General features: G+C 32.1%; 1 long non-coding RNA gene across 1 annotated transcript; it reads right to left on the bottom strand.

Moving 5' to 3' along the window:
• Positions 1-9,034: 9,034 nt before the first annotated feature.
• LOC128203603 (uncharacterized) lies at positions 9,035-10,051 on the bottom strand. The gene is made up of 2 exons (XR_008255986.1): positions 9,830-10,051; positions 9,035-9,491 (listed from the first exon to the last, which is right to left on the bottom strand). It is a non-coding gene; the product is annotated as an uncharacterized LOC128203603 (long non-coding RNA).
• Between the last annotated feature and the right edge of the window lie 256 nt (positions 10,052-10,307).

Raw genomic sequence — 10,307 nt, 5'->3', positions numbered from 1 at the left:
ATACTACAAAAAACTGCTGGCTCACAGAGCTGCCATAAGGAGCTTTGGAATTATGTTGGTAGGACTGATATCAGTAGAGTTAACAGTAAACTTCAATTATACACCGAGAAGACGCAATACATCAGCAAAAGTGCACATTTGTTAGAATGAAAATATTGAAAATTGTCAGTATTCGTACACATGTACATAATCTCTTAAAGCTAGAATATCTTGTATGCATAATAGCTTGTTTTTATGCTTCTTCTTCTCAATACTTGACCTATATGTTCAAAACGGTTCAACATTGTTCTTTAGAAAAGCTAATATAGAAATTGGTATGCGATAGGCGGCCAGAGACGGAGCGTGGCTATAGATCAAAACTCAAATATAGTGTCTCTTTAAAAAGACTGATAGATGTATTTTAAATGCATGGGCTAGGTACGCCGTTCAAATTATACAGCATACTGGTATCGCATTCCATGAAAAAAACACAAGGAAACATAAATAGCAATCATACATTTACTTTATTTGCAAATAAAACGTCTTAATGCAACAGTTAAAAATAATATATGCAAATATATAAGAAATAATGTGGGATAACGCCTTCTAAAGAATAGCAGTTTTCGGTGGATATAAACCGTTAATTGACAATTCGACATACTGTTATTGCATATTAATCATTGCAATCAAATAACAATATGACCGAGACAGGAACTCATTTTATGCATATAATGAAATATAAACTGATTTTTTGAAAATTATTTACATGAAGCAATCTGTGAAATCAGCACCTGGTCCTGATTATTCGTCAAAATAAAATTCTTATAAGAATGTCCTGGTAAAAAATATTTTCAAACATTTCATTGAACGTTCAATATAATGACATATCTCTATATAGAATTAGTGAAAACCATATAATAAATCGTGTTAAGGAAATATCAATTAAAATAATAAATGCTACCAGCAGACAAAACGTGCAAATGACACGTGTTATGTCTAGTATCTTACTGATAAATGTGTACATAAACATTGATTGTGTTGATTGTGTTGCAATATTGTTTCTTTTTAATTTCGTCTAATTGTCAAATTTAAGTTTTTAAATATATTTTTTAGAGTGTTTAAAACACTAATTGTACCTAGTCAGTGAACGTCATCGCAAAGAATATGGCAGGACTGGTGAGAACGAAAGCTATCATATTAAGGTTTCTTAGAGCAAGAATGAAAATTATCAAAATGTTACATCACCCTACATGGCAAATAAAATAAAGAAATATGACAAACTGGTTTAACATGAAAATGATTAATTAAATCTTATAGTCATCAAACTGAAAACGTAGTATCAAATTCATAGCAATGAAAATTAAATACAAAGCTGCTCTGTTAACCTATTTACACATTAGCAAAAAAGACTGGTTAACACAGCTGAGACAGAGACAAAATATTCTTTAAATCATATAAAATGATATTTGTCGCCCTCATACTAGCTCGTATTGACAATTATATGCTTGTGTTGCGTAATAATATATGTAATAATGTATTAGCCGATTTTGGGACCATCTGATTGATGTCTAGCCACCTTTAATACTTTTAGATCTATGTTTTACTTAGAAATTCCGGACTGCCCCCAAACATTATAGCCGTATTTTATCACAATTTCATAAGCTCTTTTACTTGCAGAGTTCAAGGCTCTACTCAATATGAAACTATTTGGAGAAATTGGAACGATCACCTTAGACCAGTTTTGGCCTTTTGATATACTCCTTAAATTTCAATAGATCGTGATTGTTGAAAATGGCCAAACTAAATATCTGTTCAATATGTACTTATCACTTGCGTTTTATTTAAAAACATGTTAGTGTCAAATCGTTTTCTGGCGAATTGTGATAATTACTCATTAATGCAATGAAACTTACAGAGACAAACCCAGTATCCATAAGTTATAGTTAACTTGATAAAAGGCAAACGGTTTAAACAAAACAGAAACTTAAAGTAACCTTTGTTTCCATTCAATCATATCAGCCAAATGGTCAGGTATTTCTAACGATCTGTATTCAAAAGCACTAAAATGATTTATGGTGTATTTATTCATGTTTCTTAATGATCCTTCTTAAAATGAAATCAAAAAACAAAAATCCTCTTGGAATATTAAAACTTCAATTATGGAAAAATAAATCTTAAATAGAATTCACTGCCCGTTCAAAGGTGGTAATCTCATTATTTATTGGTAAAGTTATTTTGTTTCGTTTGTTGTCTGTTTGCTGTGTTTGTATGTGTGTATGTGATGTTTGTGTCTTTCCTTCACTTGCACTTGCTTGTGTACCTGAATAAGGTTTATTTTTTATTATCAGCTTGTCCATGTTGTTTGTATTGCATTATTGGTTATACTGTTATGCATGCCTGTTTGAAGACGATATGAGAAAAAAGCACTAACGTTTGTACTTGATGCAAATGAGATTTGGATATAATTATTACCTCAAAAACAATAAGGGCAAGTTCACTATTTATTTATGTGAAATATAAAGTCAAACAAAGGTCACTTGGTTAAAATATAACATACAATTGGTTGCAAATTAGGTGTTCTCCTATGTATATGGAACTTGGTCAAAACGAGAACCGCACATAATAAAGGACAAGTTTTAACGTGTCATTTCTTGGAAATAATATAGCGACTACGTCTGACAGGTGTGTTTACAATTTATTGTCCAAATTTCATGAATGTTTTTCAAAACATAAGTCCAAATGAACAATTTTCTTTGCTTGCCGTTCCAAGGCGGTAATCAAAACTTTTATGGTTAGCGATATTTTAAAATTAACATATAATCCATAATTTTTGTATTGTGACAGTGTGTGTGTCCTATCGATTTTCTTTTTGGCCTTTCGATGATCAAGTAAGTCAATGTTTTATTTTAAACCATGTTGTCCACCAAAGTATCATTAATGTAAGGCAGATTTCTTTTTGATAGGAAATGCAGGTTATGTGTTATATTTTCTCATGTCATAATCATATAATACAAAGGTCTAAACAATTCTAGGCCAAAGGCAACTATCTTTCCACTTGTATTGTGCTTTATTTTATAGTTGGCTGTTAAATCTGCTGTAAAACGGTCGTACAATCATTATCTATTAGACCTATTTTCTTATTTTTCTTATTTTGACATAATTATCAAATAAATGTTTCATCAGTGTCTTTATCATGATATAATTGTCATGATAGTAAGTGTTTTATCGCAAAATGGGAATGTTCTACATACAATATACAATCAAATAAATTAAAATATCATTTCGAGAAGGAAAACATCTTCTCTCAGGACCAGTAAGTGATTGTTAGGGTAGTGAGTTAATGAACTGTGCAAAGGATTAACGTATAGAGTATATATGTAGCATTATCTTTGCCTTTGATGTGCCTTTGATGTACCTGTTCAAAGAATATATATTAGCAACGTTTGCTTATTCATAGGTGATATATATTTTGTGTCAGACACAATATTTTTGTAGCAATTTACATAATTATTTTGATGCGTGCATTTCTATTGTTTGTATATAAAAACTATATACGTTTGTGTCCCTAGTTCATTGTTAGGGCCCTTGAATTGTGCCACAAAACAGGGCGTATTGTAGGAATTTCTACTACATGTACTTGAATTAGCTCTTAAGATTTAATCATATTATAGGCAAATGTATTGGCAATTGAGTCGACGGTTAAGCATTTGGCACTGACAAAGCTTGTTATATATACAGGCTAGACAGAAATAGCATCATTTACAGCTTCATAAAAAATCAACACTCCAAAACTAAACCTCATACCGATAGCAAATTTGGCCTTTAAAATTCCTAAGTCGAATATTTTGGCTCAAAAAGGTTCTGCTGATCGTTTGGAACATTACCTTTGCTGTAATTTGATTATATATCCTACTAAAGACATTCATTTGGGTTTCAATGAATATATGTCAAATGTTTTTATTAATCCTATATGCTAACTCTTAGTTAGAAACCACACTTTTATGATATGTTGGGTAAATCGATAAGCATATGCGTCTCTAATATGTCAAGCAATTGGACTCTTTTATTCCATTAATTAACCTGAAGCATCACTCAAATTTGCTCTTGAAACGGGCCTTGATGTGGAAATATCGATGTTTATTTACGGAAGCTGACCGGGAAGTTCGCGGAAATATACTGTAAAATACAAATATGTTCTCCGAAATTGTATGTATGAATGACTGAGCCATATTTGTATTTGAAGAAGTCAACATTTAATATTAGAAGTCAATACGGCATTATGTTTTGTTTATGAAAACTGGTCTTTGACCTGTCATTAAAGGTTTGTTATAAATTTTGAATATAGTGATGATATGTTATACATTGCTTGGTAATTCAAAACCTTTTAAATAAACAATTTATTACATTCAGGTGAGCGATAATGGACCTCATTTTTACTTAAACAACTAGTAAATATAACATACATACAGTAAAACACTTTTATCATGAAAATAACTAAGTATAAAAGTTTATTGGCAAATGAATTGGCCCTGTAACCTTAGGATATTGTTAGAAAGGTAGTTTAAATGGTCTTTAGTATTCTACAAGCTCGCCAAGGAACACATTTTAGCCGTTCGTATAATTCAATACACCATTCAAAGCGCACTTTTTCTTCACCGATAATTTGTTATCGTTATAATCTCTGAAGTGAAAAACAGATGGCATGATAAACAGCAGTCATACAAACGAACCATCGCAGTAGAGCCTTTCTTTTAATTTAGTGTGGTATTATAAACTGGTCATCCATTAGAGATATCGCTGTATAAAAGCTTCTAATGTAATTTTCTGTAATTTGTCTCAAAGAAATTGTGAAAACGGACGATGTTGCGAAACACATTCTTATTTAGATAGATTTTTCCCTTTGTTTCCTAAATGGTACAAAATGCGTTATTGCACTTTAGATTGTCTTCAATGTTTCGTATCCAGGGAAGTATTAACAGTATGTTTTTGTTCAATGTCACGCAATATTATGTAACCATCAATTAATTGCGTGATGTACTAAAGCATTTCCAATGTAGTTAAGTGTTGCAAGTGATCATTACTATATTGTTTTGTTGAATATTAGTAATGTCACGTAAAAATATATAACTGATTTCTTTGGTATCGTCAAAAATCCTGAATCCAGTTAAGATAAAAACTCATATTATAATTATCATATTTCGTGATAATGGTCAAGCATGTTTTTCAATGGAAGCCAATTAACAAACGGGATTCATTTTTCAACATGATTAAGATATTTCAAATGGGTGATAAAATATTGCAACAACTATTTTATTTTGTAAAACGAATAAGTTTTAACTTTAACATACAAACGGGATACATCATGTTCATAATGTGATAACAAAACAACGCGGGAACATTTTAATTACATGCTCTGAACATTGAAACAGTTATTAAATCATGGTCCAGTTCTTTTCCGCAGGGGGCGGTTTGTTAAGGAAAGAAAATAAATATTTAGTACCATAAGCGTAGAGGATTAATGCTCGCTGAAGTGGCATCATTTTTATTTGGTATTATTAAATTTTGTCATTCGTATAACAATAAACTTTCTGAATCCCTGTTTAATTATCCCCTTGTGATTTCCCACTGCTTGCACAGTTTTTGCCTAAGCTGTATCACTAGAAAGTTCATTGCTGTGAAGTAAATCATTGCTCCCATCTTGTCTGTTACGTTTCTGAAGCCATTTCATAATGCAGACAGGCGTAAGGTATGCCATGGTTTTATTGTGTCACGATTACTTTGCTCAAATACCTCTATTGTATTGGTATGTTTTTGTACTAAAAATAAAATAAATATTAAGATATGGTGGTATGCGTTCGTTAATATACACACGGGTACCGTTCATATAAAAAGAAAGGTGCTAAAACATTGTTCAATCGTTAGTTCCGTATACTGAGTGTCCCAAACAATTTAATTTATTACGAACATGCATTGATGACATCAAATCTTATTGATATGCGCCTTCATCAATACGCATGTGAGTGCTGACGGGTGAAGATTAAAATATTTCAATCATCATTATTCAAGTTTAGTTCGGGAATGACAGCAATCTTTTGCAAATGCAAGCGATAAACAACCTTTGATGTAGTCTGGAGTTCCTTCTCCTAACACTATCGTTATCGGCTCAGGCAAAGACCAATAATGGCGGCGCCCTGTGGACACTATAAGGTTACCATTTATTTTACTTGTGTTGATCACGTTAATAAAACAACGGCATTTGAACACTCTTTATATGTAGAAAATAATGGCACACTTGATTTTTGGTGATCTCATGACTGGAAAGAAATATTTTGACAAAAGTGAAGTTAACGTAATTTGGAGTTTTTTTTTCGGATGTTTGTCAATTGGAAATGAATGCCTTATTTGACTTCACATTCTCTTTTTAAAACTGATGATTAAAATGGGAATTCAAATGAAGAATGGAACAATGAAAATTAAATAAACCACTGTATTTATTGCATGATTGGTTTGGTTGCATAACAAAAAATAATGTTTTATGTTTCAGATTTACCAGTTCTAACGTTGAAAGAAGTATGCTGCTTAACGACTTACATCACCTGATTTAAACATTCTTTTTGACAAGCGTGTCCGTTTATTTCCATTTGCCATAAGAGTTTTCTATCTGGGTGTGTAAGCTTTCACCATTGATGAAAAATATTGACATATAAAGCTCGCCAAACATGTTTGAACTTTCAAGCTACATAAAGTGAAAAATGGATGTCATACTACAGAAAGTATTAAATAGCTCTCCGGTCAAAACTGCATCTAGTATGTTGGTCGCTGAATAACTTGAGAAGCCTTTTTTCAATTGTCTACAATTTGGTCAAAATGAGTTTTGCCATATAATGTTGTCTTGAAAGTTTTTTTAAACCATCCATATCCATTTATTGTCACTCAAGAGAAATCACACTTTAATTATATAAATTAACTCAAATCAGTTTTGTCTTTCAATAAATGAGAAACCTTTTTCCAACTATTTTCCAAATTTGGTCGGAATGTGTATTGGCAAAATATCTTGGTCAAGTTGGATAACTAGCCATATCACCTCTGTCACTCCAGTAAAATGACCCCTGAATTGGCAAAAAATTAATCAAACTGTCCACTCTCTAAATTTTCCTTAACGTACAACCACTTATCACCAAACCTGATGAACTAAAATAAGGACGGGCATATTTTGTTACAGTCACAGTGACAGCATCTTGTTATTTTGATATTTCTGCCCTAGTTTGAACAAGTCGGTGTGCATTACTTTGCACATGCTGGTCATTCTGTCAGTAGACCAACGCTTGTGAGACTGAAACTATAAATGCTAAAGCCTAAATTGATCCTCGCACTTGGTACTGAGATTGGTCATGGATACTAGATGACTCCTTATTTGAGATCTTGAGGTTAAAGGAAGAGTAAGGCAACCTTGAACACATATTGCTTGGCCAACTACAGAATGCTATGGCCAAATATATCTTCAGTCCTGAAGATAAATTTGGCCATAGCATTCTGTAGTTGGCCAAGCCTTATATGATCAAGGCTACCTTTATCGAACAACAAGACAAAACAAGGAATAAAGCTTTTTATTGACAACAATGTTTACATCTGTTTCAAATCTGAGAAAACATATATTTAATCTTAATTCATCCCCATAACAATCTGAATTGTAAAAAAAAATGTTTTTCTCATAGGTACCTCTACTGATACTTATCTTTAGGTTTAAAAATAAAATCCTAATATGATTTGCTGAGCGGGTTGGTGTGACATAAAAGTTTTCTGTTGCCAATAAAACCTCGAGTGACAATATTTCCACCAACATCAAACTGGTTTAGAAATTGAGAAATTAAAATAATTTTATTTAATAGTTTTAAGCGTGTTTATCTGTAATGTGTTCAGTTCTTAAAAGATCTGGTTTATGAGGAGGTAAAACTCATTAAATGTAGCAGGAAATTTTCAATAATCCTGAAAATAAAACAAGAAAACTAAATCATCCTGTTGTATCTAGTCTCCATTACGACACCAGACAGTTCTACATGATTCCTTCTGTATCTAGATTAACTGCATTTAAAAAAACAGTTACAAGTTTATGTAGGTCACAATTATCATTGATGGTCAAGAATGTGTAACATAAGCATAGACTGCATTTAAGATACAGTCGCAAGTTATACAGAATTAGGTTGATCTCTTGGTCTGAGAATTATAAAAGAAATGTGTTTAAATATTCTATGATGCACAAAATAAACCAATACTTTGTTCCAATATGTTGCATTTTTTAATATTTCATACAATCCTTATAATTGCAATTGATCAAATGAGAGTAAGGTTATCTTGAATGGCCAAAACTGTCAAAATACTAGGTAACTGTCGTTTTTAGCAATAAATCTATGTGTAGTTTTAAAATCTGCTTTGAGTTTGTAATAAAGAACCATTTACTGGTTATAACCAGAACTATTATCAACAAAACTCCAGGTGGGGGTTGAACATGGGACCCTCTGAATCAGAGTCTGATTAGCTAATCTCTCAGCCTTTGCCACTAATACACTTAAGAAAAGAATATTGAACTGTTTTATATTGACATTAATCCAGAGGGGATTTAAACCCAAACCCGGTCAATGGAATACTAGTAGTTATAACTGACCGGGGCAGGGTGTGTTGTATTGCCACAGCCCTATGGTCCTTATCATTTCCAAAAAGGCAAAATTATTCCCAGGCTGATATATAAAGATGGGGGAATTGTAAATAGTCCTAAATCACAAGAATTATGGTTTTTATGCCTAGTCAAGAAATCGCTTATAATCAATTGTGCCATTATTTTCTACATATGAAAAGTGTTCAAATACCGTTGTCCCTTTCGGCGCCAAATAAATAGTCAAAAGTTCATCTCAGTGCCAAATTAATTCCTGGAAGTATAAGAGAATTCTACCAAGGTTATTCACTTGACCATAACTTTTTTTATTTATAAAGCTTTTCTCTTCAAATTTTCACAGTAAATTAATTAAATAATATATTAAACATAACATCAAAAGAAATATGATTTTTTGAAATTTTATTATACAAAATATTTAATAAATTATATAATAAATTTAAAAAAATGAAAAAATGTCATTAAGTTCATAAATATTTAGTGATTACATTTGTGTACATATCCTTTCTTTACTTCTTATACAATAGAAAAAATGACTATGTTAAAATGAAAACATTTTTGCTTATAAACAAATCTACATGTGTACAAACAACACATCTAGATAGTTATGCATCAACATTATGGACCACGCGTCCAGCTTCCTGAAAGTTCTTGTTTGTGTGAATGACACGGGCTGCCCACATAGGAATGTTGCACTCATTGCATTTAAAATATGTTTGTTTTATACTCCATCCAGGAGTCTGTCTGTCACTTCGCACTGCACAATCTGGTCGATGCTTCTTCTTTTCGAATATTCCCCTCTCCCGATCGCTCTACCTTGTCCCCTCAACCTCTTGTCCGTGGTCTTAAATAAATAATAAATAATTCTATAACAGTCATAAATCAATATAGGCATATGTTTAATTATCAAACTGCATTATAAATTGAGAATTTGATCAAAATAAGCAGCCAGAACTCAAAAACAGACGAATTTGAAGATATCATAAAAAAACGACCGCCAACCTCTCAACCTACTGGGCAAAGTTTCATCCATATATTTTTTTTAAATTTAGTCTTCTTTTATATATATTATATTGAATTACTTAGCTGCCAAGTGCTTATTTCTTTATTTATGGTATATTTGACATTTTCATGGGGATAAAACATCAATAATAACAGAAAAAAAGCATTATTCAAACTAACCTGAAGGTGTTTGTGGTCTGGATGACGGATTTGAAACAGTTTTCTTACTAATATCGTCATCCGAACTTTCATTTGACATATCCGAATCCAATTTCGATGTCCGGAATATTACTATTACTGTCATAACAGATCGTATTTAGCACTTCCTTGCAAGTATAAGCCCGCTTCCTTTTCCTGGAAGCCATCTTGAATTGTCCAGATCGCTCTGCGATTTTAATTCACTTTAGAAGACTGTAATTCAATTTTACGTGAAAAAATATTTAAGAATGCGGAAGTAACATGAAAAAGCCTCGTTCTGAATCGAAAGTAGAAATCACTCGGCTCTGTAATAATATTTGAGCGTAAAAATAGCGAAAACACTACCCTATCGTTTTGTCGCAAATATGCGACTTTGGCGGTCAGCCTAGTTGTCGCAATTATGCGACTTTGGCGCCGAAAGGAAATAAATGGTAACGTTATAGTAGCCATTGGGGACCGC

The sequence above is a fragment of the Mya arenaria genome, chromosome 9, assembly GCF_026914265.1.
Source record: "Mya arenaria isolate MELC-2E11 chromosome 9, ASM2691426v1".
Taxonomy (NCBI): Eukaryota; Metazoa; Mollusca; class Bivalvia; order Myida; family Myidae; genus Mya; species Mya arenaria.
Note: the sequence above shows the minus strand (reverse complement) of the source record. Positions and strands in the feature narration are given on the sequence as shown.